Here is a 27492-nt window from a genome sequence, read left to right as displayed (position 1 = left end):
TATTCAAACCGAGTAAAGTAAATAAAAAGACAATTTTATAATTACAGATATAATCATCGATTAATTAATTAAGATGTTTAAAAATATAAGAATCGTGTAAAATAAAATATTAAATTAAAAAAATCTCTGCTCCATCTTGCAGTTGAGGAAAGAGCATTTTCGATATGTAAAAATAACCACCTAATATTAGGCTTGCTTTAATGAAAAAGAACGACCCCTAAATTTGCTGTCAAAATATCGCATAAAAAATATTTATTTACCTTGAGTCCCTCTCGCATTGTAAGAATTTGTGGGAATTTTCTAATACCCAGATACGAACATTATATTTAACTTTGCCGCAAAGGTGAGATTTTTATTTGTCTGCTGAATACAATACGATCAAAAAAGTCATCTTCATGCTGCAATATTTCGATCGCAAACTCGGTACTCACAACGTAGTCTGTAGGCTTCAAACCTGTAACTTCTGTAAACGGTATGAACGCATATGTAAGCGTTACTGTAAAACATTCCGCATCGTCATCACCGGCAATTGTTAGTCCGAGGCCGGCTTTCCTAACAAATTTTCTAGAATTACGGAAGAAGGGTTTCCTGACACGTTCAACATTTTCTCCAGAAACCCTCGGTCATCCTGTAGTATTCCCTTTAGATAGACATACGGTCGTTTCGAACTACTCATACTAACGAATAGTGGTATTGTCACGATTAAACTTCCACGGAACGCACGTCGAACTGTAACTACGATTCACACTTAGCAAACCGCAAAAAATAGAAGTCTTTCTGTTTAGGAGTCACCGTCTTTGCTAATGGAGCTTTCAAACCAAAAAAAAAATGTAATTAAACTACGCTTATTCACGCAACTAAAACTGTCCAATTTGATCTTTGATTCTAGCCTTTAGTCAACACTACAATATAACAAATTAAAACCCCCATATTCTTTTCTACAGAGTGATTCAAAGAAACGGGAAATCTTAAAAATTAAATAACGTTAATGAAAAATTTTTTTAGAAAATGAGTTTTATTTCATGTAATTGTACAAATGTTGCCATTTTAGGATACATACATTTTAGTTTATTTTTTTAAGATGACATCTTCCAGGTGACCTCCTCTTCTACGTAAACACTCACGCAGTCTCTTCGTTAAATTGTTCATGGTTTGACGTAACTGGACGCAACTGGAATTTCCGCAATTGCTTCTCGGATCTTTGCCATCAGTTCTTCCGTTGTAGCAGGTCTACTGTGGAACACTTTGCGTTTAAGGTGACCCCCACAAAAAGTAATCGCAAGCTGAGAGATCAGGCGATCTGGGAGGCCATCTAATGTCACCATTTCGTGAAATGACACGTTGTCCAAACAATCGGTGTACAGCTGCCATCAATATTCGTGCAGTATGTGACGTTGCTCCGTCTTGTTGAAACCAGGCTGTGTTAAGAATCGGTGGAAATCTCTTTTGTTGTTCCACAACAAAGGTTTCAAGCACGGCTACGTAACGAGCCGACGTCACTGTAATCGCAAGACCGTTGTCATCCTCAAAAAATAAGGGCCTATAACACCGTAAGATGACATAGCACACCACACGATCACTTTCTGTCTGTGCAACGGACACTGGTGTAGCTGCGTAGGATTTTCTTGTGCCCAGTATCTGAAATTTTGCTCGTTATCAAATCCACTGAGGTGGAAATGCGTTTCGTCTGACATCCACAGTTCGTGAACAAACTCTTCGTTATCATTTATCTTCTGAAGCATTACATTACAGAATTGTGCTCGCACAACTGCATCGTTCGGTTCCAGTTCCTGGACGATCTGCAACTTGTATGGATGGAATTGCAAGTCCTTCACTAACATTTTTCGAACACTTGAACTATGCAATTGTAAAGATGCTGAGAGACGACGGATTGACCGATGTGGACTTCGTGTGACAGCATCTTGTAAAGCTTGAACATTCTGTGGTGTACGGACGGTTCGCTCACGGCCTGGAGGTTTCTTTTTCATTGCCGAATCAGTTTTCTCAAAATTAGATAGCCATGTTTTAATTGCATGTGCTGATGGAACACGGTCGTACCGTCCCAGATTAAAATGAGGCGAAATTCTCTACGCGCTCCCTCCACACTGTCATTGTTTTTGTAAAACGCTTTGATAGCAAATGCACGTTGCGCACCACTCTAAGGATCCATGACAACTAAATGGCAGGTTAGGTTAGAGTGGCTGGCGCCACTTATCAAGTGATACCAATCGCCCACGGCTACCAACACAACTTTCAAAATTTCCCGTTTCTTTGAATCGCCCTGTATTTCTGTACGTACGTTATTTAATGATTTATTGCCAACAGAAACGATTTTACAAAACGTTGGTAAAATTCGCATACAAAGTAAAATTTAATTTTCCCAAATGCTAATTACTATTTCTCTGATGAAATATTCTGTGATAATTAGAAAGACCAGTAAAAAGTAAAGAATAATAAAAATCTAACCCTATGCAAGTACAATACTCTAACATAATATAATAAAATTTAATTAAAAATCAAATAATAATTTAAGTTTTTTAAGAATGGCACAGTTGGTATACAATATCATTTATACATAAATAAAATGAAATTTAACCTCACCAACAATTCGTCTCTTTTCTAGCACCCTCGGTCAATCGACCAACATAGTTTATTTTTTGTTGACGAAAGGGAAATTCAAAGAAAACGTGCGAGTTTTCAGTTCCCCAGGCCGGTAATTCTAATTACCGGCCTGGGGGTAATTACCCTTAGCGGGTATAATTAACATACCCGCTAAGGTGGAACCAAGCTTCATCTGTGAAAAAAAACACTTGATCTAAAATGCCAATGTTGCCTCTAATGAGGTTATTAAAGCTTTGACAGTAGTGAACCCTTTAGTATAATCAGCATTAGTTTGCTCATGGAAAACCCACATTCGATACGGGTAAATTTCACGATACTCCTCAGTGCAGTGTGGGCCGAACTTAGTCTCCGCAAGGATTTATGAGAAGATCTTGTAACTGTACCATTAATATCCTGTACCACCTGCGTCCTTAAAACTGACCTGTGTCGGGAAACGTCTGGTATAACACCACTTTTAAATGGTGCTTCCTTTTCAAATTTCTTCTTGGATTTTCACCGACATACAACATGAGATTTCATCTCGAAATAAGTTTCTATCACAAACAACCGTTCTTCAACAGTTAACCGTATTTTAACAAATCACACACAATTACGCAACCTTGTTCAAAAACCAAAGCTCGACACAGACTGGCAAAACTCAAATAAGCAGGTAGTAGACAGTCATCCCCACTCCAGGTCTAGTGTACCAACATCTTCCACATTATTTTACCCATCTTATATTCCACTCTTTTATCTTGACCAGAGAGCTTCTTTTATCTTGAACCCTCTGTAATTACTTTGGTAAGTTGAATCAAAAGGGGAGATATTTATGAGTAATTTTTATATATATTTTTCGAATAGGTATCTTCTTTATTTGCATATGGTTGGTGAAAGTTAGTATTTCTATTTACCCGATATTGAAAACTGTCCCTTAAACAATTTAGCATGTAAGTAATATAAGTATATAAAACGTTTTACAATGAGGGTGGCTTTTTCTATTAAAAAAAAAAAATGCAGCGGTGTTACTTTAAATTATATTATAAATCATGATAACGTAAACTAAAAATTAAAAAAAAAAATCAATATATATATATATAATCAATACATCTACTTAATAAACAAGCGACCAAATAATACGATTATGAATTGATTTGCTGCTCCTTTATTCCTCCGTGCATTTTGGAATCACTGTGTATACAGTGATTCCAAAAGGCACGGAAATTCTCGGGAGATGATATTATAGCCTAAAAAGGTTCATATTAACATAGGTCAGAAAAGGGTTCGTTAGAGAGTTTCAGCTGGCGAAACAGTTTATTCCTGCTTTTTGCTTCCTCTGTGAAATAAACCGTACTAAAATTCTTCGGATACAAATCGAGGAGTAAATCTGGGTGCTTCCTTATGATTTCTGATCTAAGAAATTGAATAAAAATGGTCCCAGATCCCTATCTCATTTAGGTTTTGAGAAAAACGGGGAATATCACCTGTATATTTCAGCACAAACACGTACATATTTTAGAATTTTGTAGGAGAGTTATTAAGATTTTTTAACTTAGATCCTTAAAACATCAACAATTTTTTTAAAAATCCGATTCATTTTATTTCCTTCTGTTATGTAAAAACTAAGAAAATAATATTACCATAAAAGACAAGAAACCAACAAATCTCACAATGAGAATTTTTTTCTATAAAATCTTCACGCATATTTTAACGAAAGAAATCCTATAAAAAATGAATGATAAAAAAACAAACATTTGATTCTTATCGGTAATTGAACCTAAGAACATTTGACTAATAAGCCAAAAGAATGACCTTAAAAATGTCATAAACTTTTTTTCATTTAAAGTATAAAAAAATTACAGAGTAAATACAAAAGATAAAATACTAATTTGACGAGTAAACTGCTCTTCTAGATCTCGGAAAGCAGCTACATTGATGAAGCGAATCCTGACATAGTATTCGTCCGACTAGAAAGTTTATGTTTTACATAAAAAAAATTACAAAATTTATTTTGAAAAAATCTTCGCACTATATTTTTTTTAAATAAAAAAAAAGGAGGCAACAAGATCAGGTTCGTTGGTACAATATTCAAATATTTCTTTCAATCATTTATTACTGACATTATTTATAAATTCTAGTAGTTTTTTTATTTATTTTTAGAAATATTCGCCCACGAAAATTGACAAATAAATTTATTACAACTTTATAGTCTCTTTAAATTTTTATTAGTTGATGTTTCTTGCCAATACTGGTTATTACTTGTTTCTTAGTAGGTGAACGATTCTAAAGGAATTACTCCTCCCATCAAGTGCCAGGGCCAAATTTAAAAAGTCATTACTGCCAACAAAAAAATTGGATTTTTATTAAGTACTTTAATTTAATTTAATCATTAATATAATCTAATTCTAAGTAATAAGCTACGTCATCTCTTTTAAAATAAAATAAAACACAATGTACATGTAAATAAAAGAGGAAGGAGTTGTGCTAATCAATTATTAAAAAGAAAAATTAAAAAAAACGCTCAACAAGGTTAAAAAAAATCTATAATAGTCGCTCATTTCTATTATTACATGTTTATTTTCATTAGATGTTAAAAATAATTAAATTAAAAACAAATATAAAAATTATCAAAATAAATTAATAAACAAGCAAGTAAAAAAATCTGAGATTTGCGAAAACGATACAAAAAACTCCAATCTTCGTGGGAATGACAGTATATTGTTAACTGATGAGGAGAAAATAGCAACGAGTTGCTAAATGTATCCTTAGGCGGTAGCTCAAACCAGTTTCATAATATTCAGTTGATCGCGCTAAGTAGCAGACTCATGCATGCGTAATTCAGTTTAAGAATGGCAAACTTGCTTCAATATTGTACGTTAGAAAAGCTTCGTGCTGTTGTCTGTTTTTGTAAATAAAAGGACTTTCCGTAAAAGATTTTCTTTAAAATGTACTTAAAATGATCGCTAACCCTTCAGAGATGAGTGTTTCAGTAACAACCAAAATTATTAATATTTAAAATCCTAAAGTTTGTGTTTAATAACAACGCAAAACGTGATACTGTGTAACGGAAATATTTCTTTTTCCTTGGTGAAAGTAATATTTGGTCATACCCTCATCTACTAAGGTTTTAAATTCAGGGTTTTGGAATTCTTAAGGAATTTTGTTGGCCCGTTTCATTTTCCAGCGAGTTAATAGTGTGAATAATATATCATAATGTGAGATTCTTATTCGGATTAGAAGTCAAGGAAAACATCCAGGAGTACTGACTGGAGGAGTATTGGTCCATCAAGAAATGCCAGAACTTATAAGGCTCGGTTAATAAGGAGGGAAAAAATTCATCTTAATTCATTATTATTATTTTGGTGATATTAAAACGAATTAAATGGATTATTAATCATATCTTACAAGTTTATTTGCAACTATTAGCCGCCAACTTTCAAAACTCACGTAATACAATGGAAATAACTCATTTTAGAATATTCTAACTTATTTTCTAAGTTTATATCACGGCAAAAATTTCTCTATAGATACTTGTCCGAAAGTGGGAACACGAAAATACTAAGCGTAATAACGATAGCAAACCAGAATGTTGTCATTACTTATTACGTAGAGATTTATTAGTGGAGCTAAATCACAAAGTCCTCAAATTTCCTGTTTCTATTTGTCTTCCGTTACTTTTACGTTGAACTTTTGAATACTATGAAACATAAGCAAAAAAATATTTTCTTAAAAAGTGATAAATATATTGAGTTTTTATTAAATGTATCGTATAAGGGAAAAATCAGATAAGAGACATAAGAAATCGGAGGAAAGCTGTTGTAAAATACAATAACGCTATTTCACAGGAAAAATAAAAAGCTAACAACAAAAATTTAATACTTTCCAGGTATTGGTTATTTATTCTCAGATAGTGGGAAATAAGGATACGTGAAAATAAACCAAAAAAAGAGTTTCTTTAATTCAAAAAATCGATATTTTTAAACTTTGATCGGCTCTGCCACCCCCAATACTGCCCCCAAAGCATATTTTTGGGTAAAAAATATCCACTATTAAAAAATATTCAATGAATAAAAGGTAGTTTATTCTTTCGATTTTTGGAGAAGTTGAAGTTTTGTAATTAGCAAAAAATAATCGGCTAGTTCTAAAAAATTTAAGGTAAACGTCAGTGTGCGATAACTCAATCCTAATGCCTAAATCTCCAAATCGAATCTTTGAATATCTCATTTACAGCAAATATATTTTCCAGACTCTCGAAAAATATATTAATGTTTTCATTATTGGTCAGGATATGCAATTCATGAAGACCAATAGTAAGACTATTTTCTTCACGAGAAATACCTTGAATATAAATTTTTGTATATCCAACATTATGGCCGTATAGATAGAAACCTCCAAGAATGGAACTCTATAATAAACTGGTGCCTGTTGGAATCGTTGCGTATCTTCCAATTCATAGAACTTATTCCTTGAAGACTGAATATTCAGACTAAATATGGAGAAACCCTAAATAGTACCAGATTTACCATTACAATTTCCAGTTGCACGAACAGAAATACTTAGTTACAAAAGTTATTGCGATTTTTCTATCTATAATTAAACAGAAAAAAACGTTTTCGATAGGACTTATAAACTGATAATAGAGAATGCGGGGAGTAAAACGAAGTGCTCTGCCATTTTTAATTTTCAGTTACAGGAATTTATGAAGAAGAAAGGTTATAGGAATTTGAGGGAGAATAGTGTTTTGATTTTAATCAGAATTCAATCATTTCAGCAAACAGAATTCAGCATTTCTAATGAATCTGAAAGAAATAATATTTGAATTTGAATTAAACGTAAAAACAGGTATGGCGCTAATTTTTTTGTAATAGAAATTATCCGGGTAACCATGTCAACAATACAGCATAGCCGTTTTTGTAAGTCGGCTATTCTGACAGTTCGTTCGATTGTATCCAGTCGTTGGGGTGATGAAAAGATAATATCTCGATATAATTATGGAGGCAGCCGCTTTCCGTGATCAGTAGCTCTGCTACCTGCGAACCGCAGAAGGTGGTAACAGTATTTATCTTCTAGTCCTCATGTCTATACACTAATTTTAAAAAAAATCCCTTTCGGCACGCCGGAAGGCGGAGGTAGATTTCACCGGTGCTAAGTAGGGGATAAAAAGATTTCCTCCTTAAATTTAAGAAAAATTTCAAATTTGCTCACTCAATACGACAATGGTTGCATGTGAAAAAAGTTTCACATGTTTAGCATACGACAAGCCACATCTTCTTACAATTCCAGTAACATTTTGGTCATCCCTTGACGTAAGGTTTGGTTATATAAAAAAAATTATTTCAGATAAAAGTTTTAGGTAACGTTTAAAGGACTAACGACCACTTTAAACCGAATCGATTCTGTGCCTAGGTACGATTTTATTTTGTCTTCAAAACCCCATTTTTCAACCCTGGGCCAATGGTTGGTGATATCAAAAAATTTTACTTAAATAAGTTTTAGGCCCTTATTCAAAAAATAGTAGGAACTTTAAACCAATTCGATTTTTTTACTTAATAAGAAAGTTATAGAGATATTTTGTTTTTTCAAAAAGCCCCCACATTTCCATTCCCCATGGTCCGATTTTGACCGTTAACAAATTTGACCGAGAATTTGGGACGAGTTATTTTTAAGGAACAATTTGAAAGTGATTGGCGTAAAATTACGGCGGTTATCGTGTTCACAAGATAGTGAAATTTTCTTTAATGAATATCTTCCAATATCTTACAACTTCACCTCCAAGGGGGCTAAAACCGTGATCTATGGCTTAAAATCTTTATGGACAACATGAATCTATCTTAAACATTTGAAAGCAATCGGTCGGTCAGTCCTCGCATGATACTGCTGCAAACAAAAGACAAACTTTCGAATTTATATACATTAGCATGAAAAAAATAATAAATAATTATTGGAAATCATAAATAAAATGAATCAAACTGTATGATTATTAAAGATTTTTTAAAATTATAGAAATGGTTTCTAATAATTAATTGCCTACTTTTTGTAGCAAAATATTATCACATTTTAAATAAAAATACATATAAAAGTTTAATTCAATTTACTATTAAAAACCTGAATTAACATAATATAGTAATCAACTGAAATGAATACACGAACGAAGAATTTCTTTCAATAAAAAAATGGATAAATATAAAGAATTTTTAAAAGGTTATGCAAACATTTATCTTTGTTCGGTTCTTTTAAAACGACCTCAGTCGTGGCTGAGTGCTGTATCTTAAAATAGTACAGAGATGTCTGCGCATGTGAAAGAGAAGAAATAACTATGGAGTTGAGTCGATTAAAAAAAGAAAACGATTGAAGAAGAATTTATTTTCTAATGTAAACTGGAGAATTGTTATTATTGGGTCAGGGTTATTATTATTTGTGCTAATAATCTTATTAAATAGTTTTGTAACTTAATATTATTATTTTTTTTTATTTTGTATTTTCCGATGAAACATAAAATATTTTAAAATCCTTTTTTAAATAGGACGTCAACTATAATAAAGCAGATATAATATAAATTAAATTATTTCATCTCTTAATTGTTGATAAATAGTATTGAGTATTTATTTTATAGTTAAGGTTTATTTTCTCTGTCGGTTTCATTAAATGAGTTTTACAATAACTTAAACGATTAAGACGTTGAACAGTCTTTTTATAGTAAACTAAACCAAAATACGGTTTGTGATTATTTATAACGTAACATTTTTTTTTTTTTTAATGTAACATTAAAAAACTAACTTTTACTATTAAATAAATTGATTTTTCATTATCCGGTTTCTTCCGTATCGAATTATTGCTTTACACTAAAAAAAAACCATTAATGTAGTTAATTTAATATTAAAAAAATTGATAACGCTTTTCTTGATAGCGGTAGAAGGTTTCCACAAAAGAAAATGGTTGTAGAACCACCCCCCCTAAAAAAATAAAAATATTCTTAACATCTTCTACTATCAGAAAAATTAATTATAGACGACGATTTTTAAGGCTTTCCGTTTTTACAATAATTCGTAAATAAATAAACATTTATTATACGAGCAATTGGCAACAAATTGTAGAATTTTATCGACTAATGTTGCACGATATAAACTTACGGTTGTAGTTGAATTACATAAGACAAGTTAATTGTTTCAATAATGTTCACTCTAATTGCACAAGAATAATAATAATAATTTAATGCTAAGCTTTTATTAGAAAAAGCGAAGAATGATTTCCAGTTGCCTTCTTTATTAAGGCAAACATAATGTTGTATTTCAGAATACAAAGCCATAACATTGAATGTATGATTAACACCATCACTACTTTCAGAAAAAAACAACAACTTTGACTAATGTTATTCGTACCTCAGATGATTTACATTCGATAAAGCCATAAGAAAGACAGGAACAAATGGTCTAAACAAGCTAACATACCCCTTTCTGTGATAGTATTTATGATAAAGTATGAAAAAAAACCCTAAAGTTCCTTGAAGATCTCTATTTAATTAACCCTTTTATTTTTTTTTGAATATATTTACTCAGATTGATGAAATATTTTCTATCAGGTAAAGTATTCATAAAAAATATTCCTTGAAATTAAAAATAAAATAAAATTTAACAAAATATTTATTTTATAAATATCAAAATATCCTTAAATTTATTTGGGTTTCGTATTAAATTAATTTTAATATACAAAACGATGAGGTTCACTTTTTATTTACGTCATAATAAGTTCAGAATATTTGATAAAAATAGATTTATTTTAAAAATTATAAAATATTTATTATTTTAAAAATAAAATTATTATAAGTAACTATTAATTTATCTATTACTACTACTTATAATTAATAATTTATATTACAAATATAAATATACTAGCCGTCTTGGCAATGTTTATTTTATTTATTAATATTTTCCTATTAGATTTACAAATGTAAAATCATGAAAGGCAGTACCTAATATTAAAAAGATTATTCTTTTCAATAAAAAAAGACAATAAAACGAACATTAGAAAACCTCCCTGAAAATTGTGTCGAACTTATATATGGTTACGCTCAATTATTGAACTTTTTATAATTTTCTTCTAAAAAATCTGATGTTGACACCACATGACTTCCTTGTACGCCAATTAAATTACATATACAGATTTTTATTTCCGTGTACGAAGTAAAGGAATCGCGAAAAAATTTCGGTTTTCAGATTTCAACGAAAGTATCCATTTTGATTAGTTTCGGCGTGACGTAACTCAAAAACGATTAGCTGTAGGATGTTGAAATTTAGGATTTAAGACTGTTGTAACATCTAGTTGTGCACCTCCCCTTTTGACTGAATCAAAAGTGTTGAAAAAAGCTCAAAATCCCGAAAATTTTGGATTTTAGACTTTTTGTTAACTACAGTAATACAATAAAATAATATAAAAATATAATATACAAAATAAATCAAATCAAATATCTTGAACTTCTATTTGTTTTTATTGGGCTATTTTATGAAAATTTAATGAGTATTAAATTCTTTGCAAGTTTTGATAATAAATTTTCCGCATTTGTTAATCATTTAACAAAGTTTTTGTATTAAACATAAAAAAAACATGATTTTAAACAACTTTTTCTATTTTACGTCGAATATTATGAAAATTACTGGAGATATGGTTCTGAAACCTGTTTCATTAAATTTTTGAGGCCAAAACCTTCAATTTTAGCCCTTAATCTGGGTTTCTAGAATTTCAGTATGGTTTTATTCATTCTATACCCAGGAATCAAGGCGAAATCTTTCGCTCTGATTCCTGGTGTAGGAAAAAAATACATTTATTACATAAGAAAGGAAATTTAAAAAAATATTAACAATACAAGACCTTCGCTTTATACTATACAAGCTAAACTATATTTTAAATCAGATCCAACTTGAATTTCTACAATCTGCTTTTTAATTTTTTCCCCTTAATTTCTTAATATTATAAATTTTAAAAACAATTAACGCAATCAATTTCTCACATATATAAAAAAAATTGAAGCAATTATGTTTACTTTAATCCGGAGATTTCAAAATCTCAATAGTAAAATTAAAAATAACTGTTCTGACAGTATTATATTTATGAATTCATACTGACACTTTTTAGCATTAAAACAATTTAAAACTGTTGCAAGACAATTTTTTCAAACGCTTTAGAAAAATTATAAAGCAAAATTATTGTGGTCTACAACTAAAACCGTTTAGGTCTGATGGAGATCCTTTTTTAAGTAAAATATAAATACTATTTAATAACTAGGAAACATGCCAGACTCTAATGAAGAATTAATTAATAATGCAAAGGTTTTGAAATTATAATAACACTTTCTCTTGACGAGTCTATCAGGAATTCAACCCAACTTAAAAGAATTTTTTATTTCATTAAATTTTAATTTTCAATGATCGCTGGATTAAACGTTAATATTTTATCCAAAAAAATAACAATGAAGTTGTAAACCGTACGGTAAGAGTCTCGGAGGAATAATTTCTTCCGCTCAAAAAACAATAATTTTTGTAATATAAATAAAACTGTTTTTAATAAAATGATACTGATATCAAAAAAGGTAAGACAAGACACTACATTTCTATTATCAAAATCTGTTATTAATTTAGAATTTTGTTTTTAAAAAATGCATGTTAAATATATGTAATAGACAATAGATATATAATAATAGATTAAGCGTTCCATATAATAAGAAAAAAAAGAAAAATTTATTACAAAACTCTTAGCCGTCTGATTTCATTTATTAAAAAACGAATAATAAGAATTGTATTATTTCTGTAAATGTAATATGTATTACATATAAATGAAATCGGGCCGGTAAGAGTTTCGTAACAAATTTTTAATTTTTTTTCTTATATGGAACGCTTAAAAATGATCTATTATTGTGTATCTATTGTATATTACATATATTTAACATGCATTTTTTAAAAACAAAATTCTAAATTAATAACAGATTTTGATAATAGAAATGTAGTTTCTTGTCTTACCTTTTTTGATATCAGTATCATTTTATTAAAAACAGTTTTATTTACCCTTTACATCAAAGAGTGACTACCCTTTTTGATATAGTATCGTTTTGTTAAAAACAGTTTTACTTATATTACAGAAATTTTTGTCTTTTGAGCGGAAGAAATGATATCTTCGAGACTCTTACCGTACGGTTTACAATTTAATTTTAATTTTTTTGCATATCACTGTGTTTTGTTAGATTTTTTTTTTTTTTATGAATTACTGGAATGTTATCTTATGGATTTATTATTAAAATTTATTGCCTTAGAACAAACAAATTGAATTTCACACCAATTTTTTTTTGTTGATAGTCATATTATTCACTTCATACCATATTTTTCCTTTTTAAATAAAACTGAAAAAAAAAGTGGTCTAACAAAATTCGAGGTATTTTTTGAAAGTATTCTTTATTACTAATCTAATTGAAATGAAATATAATGTTTTCACTCTTATTTTTTTCCCCTAATTTCATTTCATGGTTAAGTCATATTTCGAACTGTAAACGTAGTTCGTTGACTTCGTCGCCTCTTACCGACGAAGTTCTAACGAACTCCGTGATCTACGGTTTATCTATTTCTATCTCAATTTTGTTAATTTCATTTGTAAGGATGAAGATTTTAACAATTCAAACAAAAAATAAATAAAATTTAGCAAAAATATTATATAGATAATCCACCCCTTTTTTTATTTATTTTCAAAACCTTATTAGCGCGCACACACACACACACAGATATATATATATATATATATATATGTATATAATTTTTTTTTGCCCTCTCACTGGCTTAATTTGCAAAGTTTCATGCGACTGGGGTCTTCCTAATATTGGTTCTCCTAACATACCTATCACACATATATAATGAGATTTTTCAAACGTTTAACAAAGGTTTTAAATAACTGCGAAGTTTTTTAAATTTTATTTTATTGTTAACAACCACTTGCATGATCTCGAAATGTGTAATATACGTGTGAATATTTTATTGCGTATGTAATAAACCAACTGACTGCAAGCCTTACCAAATGAAAGGCTGTGACGTAACGACTGTAATCAGAGAGGTTGAGAGGTATAATTTTTAATTTTTACAGTAAAATTACATTTCCTCGCTTAATTAAAAAATAGTTCACCTCATAAACTCGAAGCTTGTAAGGATTTATTGACATTATTTTTTTTTTTTTAAATTCATCAGTGCAATGAAGAATGAGTTTTATATAGTAAAACCTTTTAATGTTAAAAGTAAACTAAATGACTATATATATATATATATATATATATATATATATATATATATTCCATTTATTTAGTAAGCAATAGAAAAAATAAAATATATGAAAATATAAAGTACATTATTTTGTAAAAATAATTTTTATTAGATCTCACAATTATTTTCTAAGATGGTTTAAATTACTTTGACGATTATAGTTTGGTCACATCCCTCTTGATTTCAAATTCACATTCAATAAAAAAACTGTGAATATTTAATAAAGTTTTTTAACAACTTTTCGAAGAAAATTACGGTGTTACTTTCGATCGCAAGGTAGGAGTGGGGGGAGTGAAAATGAGTTTCCTTTATATTTTGAGGTATGAGGAGTACGAAAATACCATTCACCTAAATTGTGGTTTCCTTATATACTTATTTACAGGCCTATATGTAACGTTTGTGGCTCAAAACTCTCCATAAATACTACATCAATTTCCTCGAAATTTATACAAGTGTATAAAGTTACGCATAGAATAGTTGATGAAGATTGGTTGAGTCGTTCTTAGTTAAGCTCAATTTAATGTCGAAAAATACACCACTACCATTGAACTGGTGTATTTTTCATAGGCGCTTATGCAGTGAGTCACAGTGGTGAGTGAGTTGAACTTGATGCTTACGGTCTACTGGTTAATCTAACATACACTACATACTCTACACTCATTTGTAGAGTACTCGTTGTACTCTACAAATGAGTGTGTTTCTGACTGTGAAACAGTGAAGGCATCGGAAACGAAAAGTCGGTCTTCTTGTGCAGAACTGCACAAGTATTTTAAAAAATGTTTCTAATAGTTTTAAGATAAAGTTTTTAAATATTGTTTTTGGATTTCATTCTTTCAATTTTCATAATTTTCCTGTATTTTATTGTATTGATATACAATAATTGACATCATTCAGGAAGTTGTAGACTTTTCATTGCTGAAATCTGTTTAATGGATAATAATTTCTTGACAAGCTCTAGAAAGAAACGAAGTGTCTTTTTAGAGTTACCTTTTTTTAAGAGTTACTTTTTTTAAGATTATACTTTACAACAATTTTTTTCTTTATAAGTAACCTAAAAAAATAACAATTTGCCATTTAATTACCAATGTAATTTCTTAACTCGTAATTTACTGGTAATGGTCATGATAAACTCAATCCCCAATGAATAAATTGAAAAAAAAAATAAAAATACAACTCCTATAAATAATGTAACGTGATTAATAAACGATTGTCTTTATTAAATTATTGAACTTCTTTGAATAGATGGAACCCATAAAACAGTATCGATTGCTTCGAAGTAATATTACAATTACAAGTTCTTGATTTATAGTATATTTAAGAGATTTTATGTAGTATGACGCGGCTGTCAAATAAATTATGTGTGCAGAAATGAAATTATTTTTTAAGCTTATGTATCCGTTATTGTCAAAGATACAAAATTTTCTTAATAAAAGATTGAAAAAAAAATCTGGCAAAGTATTGCGTGGTTTTCTCGGCTACGCCGGTGAATTCATACGATGTCTTGCAAATCTTTCCGGTTAGGCCGGGAATGTTTGCAATTCAAAGATTAAAGGTGTGACTTTCATATTTTTTAATAAAATAAATTTTATATTTTTATAAAAAAATTATACTAACACTATTAGAAAACGTTTTCCGTAACCAAATTTTTTAATATTCTTATTTAGCGAATTGTTTAAAAATATTGAAAAAATAAAATTATAATTTTTATGAAAGTAATGGAATAAAAATTGCTCTTCATTTTTGGCCAAAAATATAAAGATGACAAAACTACTTCAATTTTTAAAGCTTATTAAGCTTGAAGAAAAATACAATTTTTTTTTTAATAATAAAAATTAAAAAAGTTAGAGCCAAAAAACAAAAACAGAATATATCTTTTTTTAGAGATGGGGAATAAATTTTTAGAAAACTTTTTCTTAAATTATTGTATATTGGTTAAGCTTTACAATTTCCTTAGTTTTCTCTAAATCTAACAGACCCTTCAATAAAGGCTGAAATAAGGAAAACAAAATATTTTTAAAAAAATTTCTGCATTTAGGTTGGAATTTACAGTTTAAAAAATGTTAGATATTTCTTCATACTCTGAAGACCAGAATAATCAAAGACCAATTTGGTTTCAGGAAAAGTATAGGGACAAGGGAAGCAATTTTAGGCCTCAGATTAATAGTAGAAGGAAGATTAAAGAAAAACAAACCAACATACTTGGCGTTTATAGACCTAGAAAAGGCATTCGATAACGTAGACTGGAATAAAATGCTCAGCATTTAAAAAAAATTAGGGTTCAAATACAGAGATAGAAGAACAATTGCTAACATGTACAGGAACCAAACAGCAACAGTAACAATTGAAGAACATAAGAAAGAAGCCGTAATGAGAAAGGGAGTCCGACAAGGATTTTCCCTATCTCCGTTACTTTTTAATCTTTACATGGAACTAGCAGTTAATGATGTTAAAGAACAATTTAGATTCGGAGTAACAGTACAAGGTGAAAAGATAAAGATGCTACGATTTGCTGATGGTATAGTAATTCTAGCCGAGAGTAAAAAGGATTTAGAAGAAACAATGAACGGCATAGATGAAGCCCTACGCAAGAACTATCGTATGAAAATAAACAAGAACAAAACAAAAGTAATGAAATGTAGTAGAAATAACAAAGATGGACCACTGAATGTGAAAATAGGAGGAGAAAAGATTATGGAGGTAGAAAAATTTTGTTATTTGGGAAGTAGAATTACTAAAGATGGACGAAGCAGGAGCGATATAAAATGCCAAATAGTACAGGCGAAACTAGCCTTCAGAAAGAAATATAATTTGTTTACATCAAAAATTAATTTAAATGTCAGGAAAAGATTTTTGAAAGTATATGTTTGGAGCGTAGCTTTATATGGAAGTGAAACTTGGACGATCGGAGTCCCTGAGAAGAAAAGATTAGAAGCTTTTGAAATGTGGTGGTATAGGAGAATGTTAAAAATCAGATGGGTGGATAAAGTGACAAATGAAGAGGTATTGCGGCAAATAGATGAAGAAAGAAGCATTTGGAAAAATATAGTTAAAAGAAGAGATAGACTTATAGGCCACATACTAAGGCATTCTGGAATAGTCGCTTTAATATTGGAAGGACAGGTAGAAGGAAAAAATTGTGTAGGCATGCCACGTTTGGCATATGTAAAACAAATTGTTAGGGATGTAGGATGTAGAGGGTATACTGAAATGAAACGACTAGCACTAGATAGGGAATCTTGGAGAGCTGCATCAAACCAGTCAAATGACTGAAGACAAAAAAAAAAAATTTGGCTATAACTACGGAACTAATGAAAATAAGTACCACTTATGATATACAGTTGAAAAGCTCTCAATCAGGGCTTACGGCAGTTAACAAAAAGTCTAAAATCCAATTTTTTCGATTTTCGGCTTTTTTGGTCATTTTTGGTCCAGTCGATTGCAATAAAAAGGGAGCGCACAACTAGATGTTACAACAGTCCTAAATCCAAAATTGCAATATCCTACGGTTAATCTTTTTTGAGTTACGATACATACGTACAGATGTCACGCCAAAACTAGTCAAAATGAATTTCCGTTCAAAATGGGATCAAAATGGATATTTCCGTTGAAATCTGAAAACAGAAATTTTTTGCGTTCACAATACTTGCTTTAGTTTGTACAAGGAAGTAAATATATATATATATATTCAATACAGATTCAAAATCAAACAAAAAGGGAGCGCACAACTAGATGTTACAACAGTCCTAAATCCAAAATTGCAATATCCTACGGTTAATCGTTTTTTGAGTTACGATACATACGTACAGATGTCACGCCAAAACTAGTCAAAATGAATTTCCGTTCAAAATGGGATCAAAATGGATATTTCCGTTGAAATCTGAAAACAGAAATTTTTTGCGTTCACAATACTTGCTTTAGTTTGTACAAGGAAGTAAATATATATATATATATATATATATATATATATATATATATATATATATATATATATATTCAATACAGATTCAAAATCAAACGAATTTATAGTAATTACTGATTTAATAAAATACACGTAGATTAAGGTTCTTTAAATAATAAAAAACCTTGAAAATTATTGATGTGTTTTGTAGAAGAAAGTTTTAGTATAAACTGTGAAAAGGCATGAGATAATATAGATTTTAGAGAAGCTGTAAACATACATGAAATGGGGCAACAGACGCCGAGAATTCCAGACATCCCGTCTCCTTAGCTTCGATTACAATAAAATCTCTTCCTAAGGTTAAATGTAGAGCATGAAAAATTATAGAACACCAACTAAATTATTATGCAAGTAGACGTCTCTGATTAATATTGTATTATAAACCCGCCGACAATAAAATACGAAATAATTAACAGCAATCGTTGTACACACACGCAAAACTATATTTTTCTGTTTCTTAAATAATTAGTGTGTGCCAAAATACTTAAATATTCAGCAGCACAGGAAATGTCTTCAACAATTTATTATTTTTTTTTATACATTCAAAAGTTAAAAAACTTGCCAACATCAGATCTCACTCTGCTATTTTAAATGAGGTTTGCCTTTTAAAGATGACACGTTTCGTCAGCATGTGAAAGTCATTCACCTTTTATATATATATAAATGCTTTGCAAATTCTTCTCTTTAGATTTATTACGATGCGATAACATATTTGCTGTAATCCAAGAATAGAAAACATTTAAAACTGTAAATATTTCTCATTACTTTCATTATGAATATGTAAAAAATAAATGAAAAAGTAGGCTCTGTTTATTAAAATAAAAATTCTGGCAAAAATTTTACTAAACATTTTCACAATTATTCAAGATTTATTTATTTATCAAAATTAATTCTAAGAAGATTATATGTTAGACTATTTTGACAAAACATTACTTGAATAAAAATGTAAAAATATACCAAAAAATCCCTATTGCGATGTCCAATTTTGCTGTGATGAACGTTTTTAAATTTTTTTCAAAATTCTTTTAATAATGTTTACGTACCCGTATATCCATTTACATGTAGATTTTTTTATAAGCTAGAGAATATTTTTTAATAAATAATAATAAGTAAAGGACATAAAAGAACACATTTTTGTAAATTTCAGTCGGTTTTGTAATAGCATCACTCAAAATTCTTTACGTTCTCATCCACTTTTTTAAACTTAAAACACCGTGTTTAACTCCCGGCAAGAATCTAAAATTTCAGAAAGAGACTAACTATCTTGTTGGGTTTCTTTATAAAAAAGAAGAAAAAATTTTTTTCATTCTTTAAATTAATAGAAAATTTTAAAATAGGATAACTAAAATAAAATTTACTAATTGCCTACAAAAATCAATGTTCGTGAGGTAGTTATAGCATCTGTCTTACATTTGAAAAATTCTTCCTTCCAACCTCAGTCGCTTATTTTCACACGTTTCAAATTCAATGTTATCATCATTCATAATTTTTATTAGTCCTAAGCTAATTTGATTTTTTGTAGCAAAGAATTTTTCCAGACTTTGCTACTTAGAGGAATTTTTGGTATTTAAAGAAAACCGTAAAGAAATTGATGCATCCGTTCTTAAGTTTCTACAGACACGTGAAAAAAAGTTTCAAGAAACATATCTCAGTTGATTCAACACTCGTTTCTATAGAACAGCGATCTAAGATATCTTTTTTGGATTAAAAAAAGAATAGATTTTTATATTAAAAATTATGTAATAACAAATACATAAAGAACCCGGACGTAACGTTTTGATATTAATAAAAACCTAGTAACTTCATCGCTGGAATATTAATTAATAAAATATTATATAAATATTATATTTAATATTTATATAATAATATATTAAAAGAATATTAAAAACATCGAAGACGCCGAGAAATTTTCATTTACGTAATAATTTAATCAATATTACGGCAAAAATCCACACATGATATTGTGACAAAAAGTTCGTGAAAATCGTATAATTTTTAAAATGTAATCGTGGATTTTCCAGTTATAAGTGAACAGCAAAAGCTAACGAAATATTTTAATAACATCAAAATATTAGTACAGTTTTATGTGTCATAAAAAATCCAACTACGCGATCAATAACTATCTAGAAGGTGTTTTTCATTGCTAATATCCTAAAAAGATCATATTTTAAACTGGTTTATATAAATTATTTTCTTATTGGCGAGGTTTTTCTGTACTACACAACTAGTTTATTACGATATTTTAAAAGTTTAATGAACATGTTAATAGAAATAAGTTTCATGCGTCAAAGTAATAAAAATAACGCTTAATAAATTTATTAAAAAACTAACAAATTTAAGTTTATATTATATCCATAAAGAGTTGTTAATACGAGTATACTATATAAACATGATCCGAAATGTTAAGTTGGCAAGGTTTTTCCATTTTATTACGATTAAAAAATATAAACAAATGAATTTAATGTTCTAAATGTTAAATGTTTTATGCTTAAAATATTTTTTTATTTAATAAGCGAAAAATGTTTATTTCCATATTCCCATGTACAAGCTTCAAGCTTCCTGTGGTGAAATAATCATTAAAAAAGTTAGGTCTTCATCTACTGCTGTTTTTACAAAGTTCTAGAAAAAACTTAAAAAATATATTTAAATTTATTAATACTTAACGCCTACGACGTACGTTTAATTTCAAAATTTTATGATTGGTTAATACAAATTGATAAAGAACAAAAAAAAAAATTTAATTCAAACAACTTAAAGAAATAATTTTTCCATCGCTAGAGTATCCAAAAATAAAATTTAACATAGGTTATCATTAAGGAGCAATTATAAGACTCTGAAATCAACATTTTGCAAGGCAACTCCAAAGAATACATACAAAAATATATGTCAGCTACATTTGTATTGTGTTTCTATGAAAAATTCTAGGAATGGTGAAAATAAAATGTAAAAAGTCCAGTTGAAGAAACGATTCATTTGTTAGAATCATCTGGATCAAAAATTAGCTGAAAAAGTAACAATAAATTTATTTCACAGAAATAAACATTTTCTTAATAATGGATAAATTTATACTCGCATTTTTCCTCAAAAAATCATTCAAATTAGTCAATAAAATTAAATGTGAGAGCGCAAGAAAATATTAGTATTTGCACGTACCACATTTGATCGTTTAGCTAGCGTGATAAAATCGAGGACTTTTTTTAAGAAGAAGAAACTTCATTTTCAAAATAAAACTTTAATTTTATAAATGTTACATAAATGTACAGATAAGATAGAGCCAAAAATATGGAAACCCCCTCAAAAACTTTAAAACCGTTCCAGATAGAATACTGTAACTTTTAGGATAAGATATCGGTCAACTACTTCACATTTTGACGAGAAACAGAATTTTCAGGGGTGGCCCAGGGGTTGTAAACTTAAATATTTTAAATGGTAACTTCCTTTGCGTGATACATCATCTTAAAGGCCACTTTAAGACAAGAAAGGTGGTATAAATATAAAGTTGGTACGATGTCTGTTACCAAAATGTTGGCGGGATAAAGTTAGGAATTTTAAAAAGATTACATTGATAATTTAAGGAACTGCTATCACAAGTAAATAAATGTATAAAAATTTGATTAAACGGATAGAATAAATTTATTTTTAAAAAAATATTTATTAAGCATAACGTAATAGTAGAAAATTTAATTAAAATCACAACACTTTCGATATAAAAATAATTCTGCATAAGATAAGAATAAAAAAGTCACAAGTACTAAAATAAATTATTATAACTTATTTTATAATAATATATATATATGTATGAGTAATTATTGTTCAAATTAAGTAAAAAGATCAAACGTATTGTTTGGCTTAAACCTACAAAAATCCATAATTATTAAAAAGTATACGTGTATTCATATATTCATGATTTTAGAAAGGAATTTCCAACTATTCCCAGAAAAATAGTAAAATTTAAAAAAAATTATTCAACTATGGCAATAAACTATGGCAAATTTTCAAAAATACAACCGTTTAAATAAATTCCAGCAAGGACTTTTGACTACTAGCCAAATTCTAGACTTTTCTAAAATATAATTAAAATTAGGTTTTGTGTGTGTGTACGCACGTAAGCACATATGTCATACTCACTCAACACCTCGTAAAGATTTTTTCACAAATACTCATCAAGTGTACATAAACACTTCATTTTTATACAGTTAATTTTATTATCGAAGTATGTTGCGTAACTTTTTATTAGTTGGAAGTTTTTTTTATTATATTGAGATTAACAGTCTATTTAATTCACAAAACTTCTCAAATCGTAAAATCTTATTTATTTCCGTAATTTTGCATTTTAAAATATTTATACTAGACGCATTATATCCTAGGCGATGAGTTTGAAGCTTGCTTAATAATAATAATACGAAAAAACTGGGGTGATTATATCATTTCCCAGTAAGTTTTTTGTTAAACTATAAAATATGAGAATAATAATGATAAATAAAAATTAAAGCCTGCTCAATTTATAAAAACTATCAGTGTATTGTACTGGTAATTTCATCAGAGCAACAGTTTGGTCAGTTCAGGACCTACTAATTAGTATTCGGATTTCTCGTGGGGCTTCGCTTGCGTAATACATAATCAGAATGCAAAGATAAATTACCAACACAATATTACCAAATCTCATAAAAATTTATTCAATAGCGGTAGCATAAAACGGCAAAAAAAACAATTTACGATTTTTACCTCTTAAAATATTAAGATTTAAAAAACCTGAAAACGTTTTTTTATCTGAATAGAATTTGGAAGCCAAAATCGAGTGAATATCTCGTTTGGTATAGTCGGAAATGGGGAAAATTTGTAATCATTGTTAGAAACGTTTTACCTATCCTCACTCCTTTCAAGGTCGAATTCAAAAAACCTAGAAATTAATATTTGAATATTCATATGAAGATTACACACACCAATAATCAAGTTGATATCTTCATTTGTTACAGAGAAATTAAAAAAATAACCGGGTTTCAAAAATTCATTTTAACCTTTTAAACCCGGAATTTCAAAAAAAATAAATCAAAAAAATTTTTTTAATGTATTCATTGAAGATTAAAAACATCAAAATTCAAGTTAATAGGTTCATTTGGGATTAAAAACACAAAGAATTCAAGTTAATGTGTTCATTTGTTACTCCATTTTAACCCTTTAAACTCGGAACTTCAAAAAGGAACATGTTTTTTAAATTTATTTTTAAAAATTACCATTCCTGAGAGAATTGGGTATTGTTTGGAAATAGTTTATAACCGAATAACCGTATTTCGAAAAACGCGTAACTTTTGTGAGAACAATTAGAAAGTGGGCAGTGTAAAAGATATATTCTTAGATATTTTCATTCTATGCAGGGCAGTAATCCAGTACGGTTAAAAAGTAAAGAAAAAAGCTGACCTTCATTAATTTATTTTCATCTTTTGAAGAAAAATTTGTCACGAAATGAAATGTAAATAATAACTGTATTATAAAACACTTTTTGTGAAAAATGAAATTTCATCATCCCAGAAACTCGTGTAAAACAGAAAGAACTAAACCAACTCTCAGGATCAAACCGCAAAGCACGCGTGAAAATTTTATAGTTAGTACATACTTTCTTATACACCTTACACGTCACTTTAGTCAATTCATTTCATACTAACCGCGGCCTTTGGCAGATTGAATTTACATTTAAATTCAAATATAACCTTTTCTTATTTTTCTATCTGTTCCCACGAATTCACATAAGTCATTATTCTCTATTTGATAATAGTTTTAAAAATATTTTTACCCTTTTTTATTGTTTTCTAGTCCAAAGTTTAGGGTTCAACTGCTCGCCTTTTTTCTATATTTTATTACGCTTTCGTTTATTAAAATTACTTAAATAACGCGGCTGTGGCGGCAATAGTCACAGATGACCGAATATAAATTACCCACCATTCCTGAATATGATGTAGCCAATCTCAAAAAAAAAAGCTTTTCGTGCCAGGCATTCCAGAAAAAGTGAAGTGGTTTTCCGTTAGCTTATTCAGTGAGCAAAGTGTACTGTTTTACACCAATATGTAAGCCCGAAGCAGTGGTTAGTGATATTCAGATCTACAGATGACACTCCTCTGTTCAACGGAATAACTAGCTAAAGCTTTCATCATTACTTTCAGAGAATTACTTTTTTTTTCTATTATTTCTCTAAAAATAATGTGTAATAGATGGTAGATTAAACAGCAAAAAATTAACGTAAATTTTGTCGTCAACCATGCCACTACAAATCCTCTCTGTACTTAGTATATAAAAAAAAAATAAAGATTTCTTTGTTCATTACTTTTCATAATAATACTAGTATAAATTTCTCTGATCAAAACATCGATTAATGTAAAAGAATTACATAATAAACAATTTTTCAACATATCTGACTGAGATGAGATTGAGCCAAAAAAGTTTTTTTGGCCCGGTTTATTGGCTTTTATTATGGATATTAATTCTTTTATATATATATATATATATATATGTACATTTACTCTATTTTATCAACGACCAAAACGCAGACAGAATTTCGTAACGAAATCAACATATAATAAATAAAATGCAAAGATCATTTGATTTAACGACTTGGATATGTTCCAGTTGTATTAAAAGCAACTTTTAATGATAGTATAATTAGAAATTAGTTTAACTATAAATGTACAGTGAAATTATTACAAAAAATATCTACTCGATATAATGTGCATGTGTAACGCAATTTTAATTAAAAAAAGCACACGTGTCAAAGAAACGGTTTGTATGCAAATGTGTAGCTTAAATACTAACGCAATAATACAAATATATAACAATATAAAAACCGACAACCAGAGGAAAAGAAATTTGTTGCAAGATATTTAATTTTTCCGGTCACATTAAAGTCGTTGATAGGTAATGTTCTATTCTCTTTGTGGGTAAAGATTTCCTCTTCCGAGGAATAATGAGGGGGATGACAGACCAGTGCCTGAGGTACTCCTTCGGGTTGCGATATTTATCTCATCGTTTTACGGACTCTCCACCGGAAGTCGTTCCTTCAAAACCACATTTTCGGCCTGGTGATGGCTTACGTAAAAAGCCTACCGGTTGTTATGTACCTATATAAACCTGTTAGGGACTTTGCTTCCTACACTGGAGTTGAAAACTTCCCCTATCATAAAACGAAATCTAATAAGTTACTCAATATACCCATGGGGTATATTGAGAATGAGGTATAATATTCCATGATGAAAATCATAACCGTCTTCATTATCACAGTAATTTTTTAAATTATTAAGTCCATTAGATAAGTTAACCTCAGATAAGTTAAGCTAGCTGATTACTGTTTCAGGACAGACCTGTGATACTGATCGCGTTAAATTCTTTTTATTCTATCTTTACGTATAATGACAAGGTTAGGAAGCACTAGGTAATCTTATTATCCAGAGTGACTGATATTGGTCCGTTCCTTTCCCCTGTAATATTCATGAATTACCAAAAAATGTTTAACTTAATCATAGTCTGGCCTTTACATATTTTAACCGTTTACAAATTAATTCACCTTGGGATCTTTTTACCAGTCTTATGTTAACTCGCTCTTGGACTATTTATGTGAGATTCATGGTACGGAACCTTTCAATCAAATTTTGAAGCACTTCCGCTAATCTATTCGCTCTGAAATTTGACATACAGGTTTTCTCCTGATGAAAACACAATTTAGCAACATTTTCAAGTCGCTAAAACGCGTTAATTACTGAAAAAATGCCCCTTAATAAAGTGAAGAAAAAAATTTCCCTTGAACTTAAGCGACTTCGTTTACATGGTTTTATGAGCAAGTGAGATATATATATTAGGTTATACAGCTGCTACTACAAATTATGTACAGTAGTGACCAAAGTTTTAAAGAAAATTAAGTACTTAAATCGCAAATATCTCGAAAACGGTCGGAGCTAGCGCTCTGAAAAATTTGTTCCACTTCCCTCGACGATAGCCCATCCGCTCCCATTGATACCCGTTGGATGGTAATATTTTCATTTGCCCCGGAGCGTCGTTTGGAAATTGGGGAGGGGGTGCCGCCGTAATATCTCGGCAACCACTCATCCGATTTTCACGATTCAAACGGCGTTTATATCAACAAGTCGAGCGCTAACTGTTTAATGCATCGGATACACTCTCGATCGACCGGATCTTGGTTATCCGGATATTAAATCCTTTAGCCCTACGTTTTGATTGCAGTCACCAACCGTAAAACGTACCGATCCGTTTAAAAACAGACTGGAAATAGTGGATGATATAAGAAGTGAAATGGAGACCCATGCTGATGTCTTTAGCCATATAAACTTTGATATAATTTTGAAGCATGAGAGATTTTAATATGCGAGACTAGAAACCTAAGATTTGTGCTTTTTGAATTGTATATGAGTATATATAGTAATATTTTAAGATTTATGAACTTTTAAAGATACCTATACTCTTGTCTTCGGTATTGGAAATTGGAGGCATGAAAACCGAAAGATCGCTAAAATTTGTGCGCTAACGCAGCTGTAAAGTATAAACTTATGAAAACTAAAAATTAGAAAATAAAAAATACGTAAGAAAATTTGTTAAAATACCACTCTTAAATTAAACGTACTAAAACATAAAAATAATTTTAGGACTTATCTCACAATGGATTTAATAACAAGCTTTGATGGTGATATGTAAAATTATGTGAAAGTCATAGCTTCAAATTGAAAATTTGATGTTTTTGCTCATTTTTTCATACGCGTGATGAATGGTCTAAAGAGTGGGATACTCATGTCAAAGTACAAATCTTTGCACCCCACAATTTAGTCCATTCATCACGCATATGAAAAAATAGGCAAAAACATCAATTGAAGCTACGACTTTCACATAATCTTACATATCACCATCAAAACTTGTTGTCAAATCCATTCTGAGATACTGTCCTAAAATTATTTTTTTTTTACCTTTTAGTGCGTTTAATTTAAGCGATGTTTTAAAACATTTTTTACATATTTTTTTTATTTATAATGAACTGGCTTTCAATAATTGAACTGCCTGTTAACGTTTTGAATATATTATGTATGATACGTTGTGTTGTGTTTCTGTATATGTATAAAAATAAAATTGTGTGATTGTTTTTTTTGTTGATTTTTTTTCTTCAATTGCTGATTCTTTAAAATCGACCGACTAAAACACCAGAAATAGACTTTTTTTAAGTAAACTGAAAGGATTTTAACAAAATAATTTTTTCTGTACTTTTTTTATATGGGTGGTAAAACAATACGAGAAAAATTAAAACACTACAGAGAGCCAAAGTTTTACTAAAATCAACTTCATAATAATATTGTTATTATTATTCTTATTGTAAGAAATATAAGCTTTCTTATTTATTAGTTAAAGGTAAAATGGAATTTTCTTGACAAAAATAATTGTAGATTAAATCTCATAAAAGCTAACCGAAGTAAACTACTAGTCTCTGATTTCAGATTGTATCTAATGAAAATTGTTCATCAAATTTTACTATTAGCAATTAATCTACCAAACAATATTTTCCCCTCTTAAAAATTAACACCACCAACTGTGTTACAATTTCATATATATAAGTGCATATCGACTTAAAGCGACATTAACTGAAAACTGCTTGTTAAA

The 27492-nt window shown here is 29.4% G+C and overlaps 1 protein-coding gene across 1 annotated transcript in view; it reads left to right on the top strand.

Annotated features, from left to right (window-relative positions):
• The window catches only part of LOC142327770 (sodium/potassium-transporting ATPase subunit alpha-like), an 89690-nt gene that overhangs the window by 53839 nt on the left and 8359 nt on the right, over positions 1-27492 (top strand). The gene's annotated exons all lie outside the window — the stretch shown is intronic.

This window comes from Lycorma delicatula, chromosome 7 (assembly GCF_047948215.1).
Source record: "Lycorma delicatula isolate Av1 chromosome 7, ASM4794821v1, whole genome shotgun sequence".
Classification (NCBI taxonomy): Eukaryota; Metazoa; Arthropoda; class Insecta; order Hemiptera; family Fulgoridae; genus Lycorma; species Lycorma delicatula.
The sequence above is the reverse complement of the archived record's forward strand: the minus strand, read 5'-3'. Positions and strand labels throughout refer to the sequence as shown.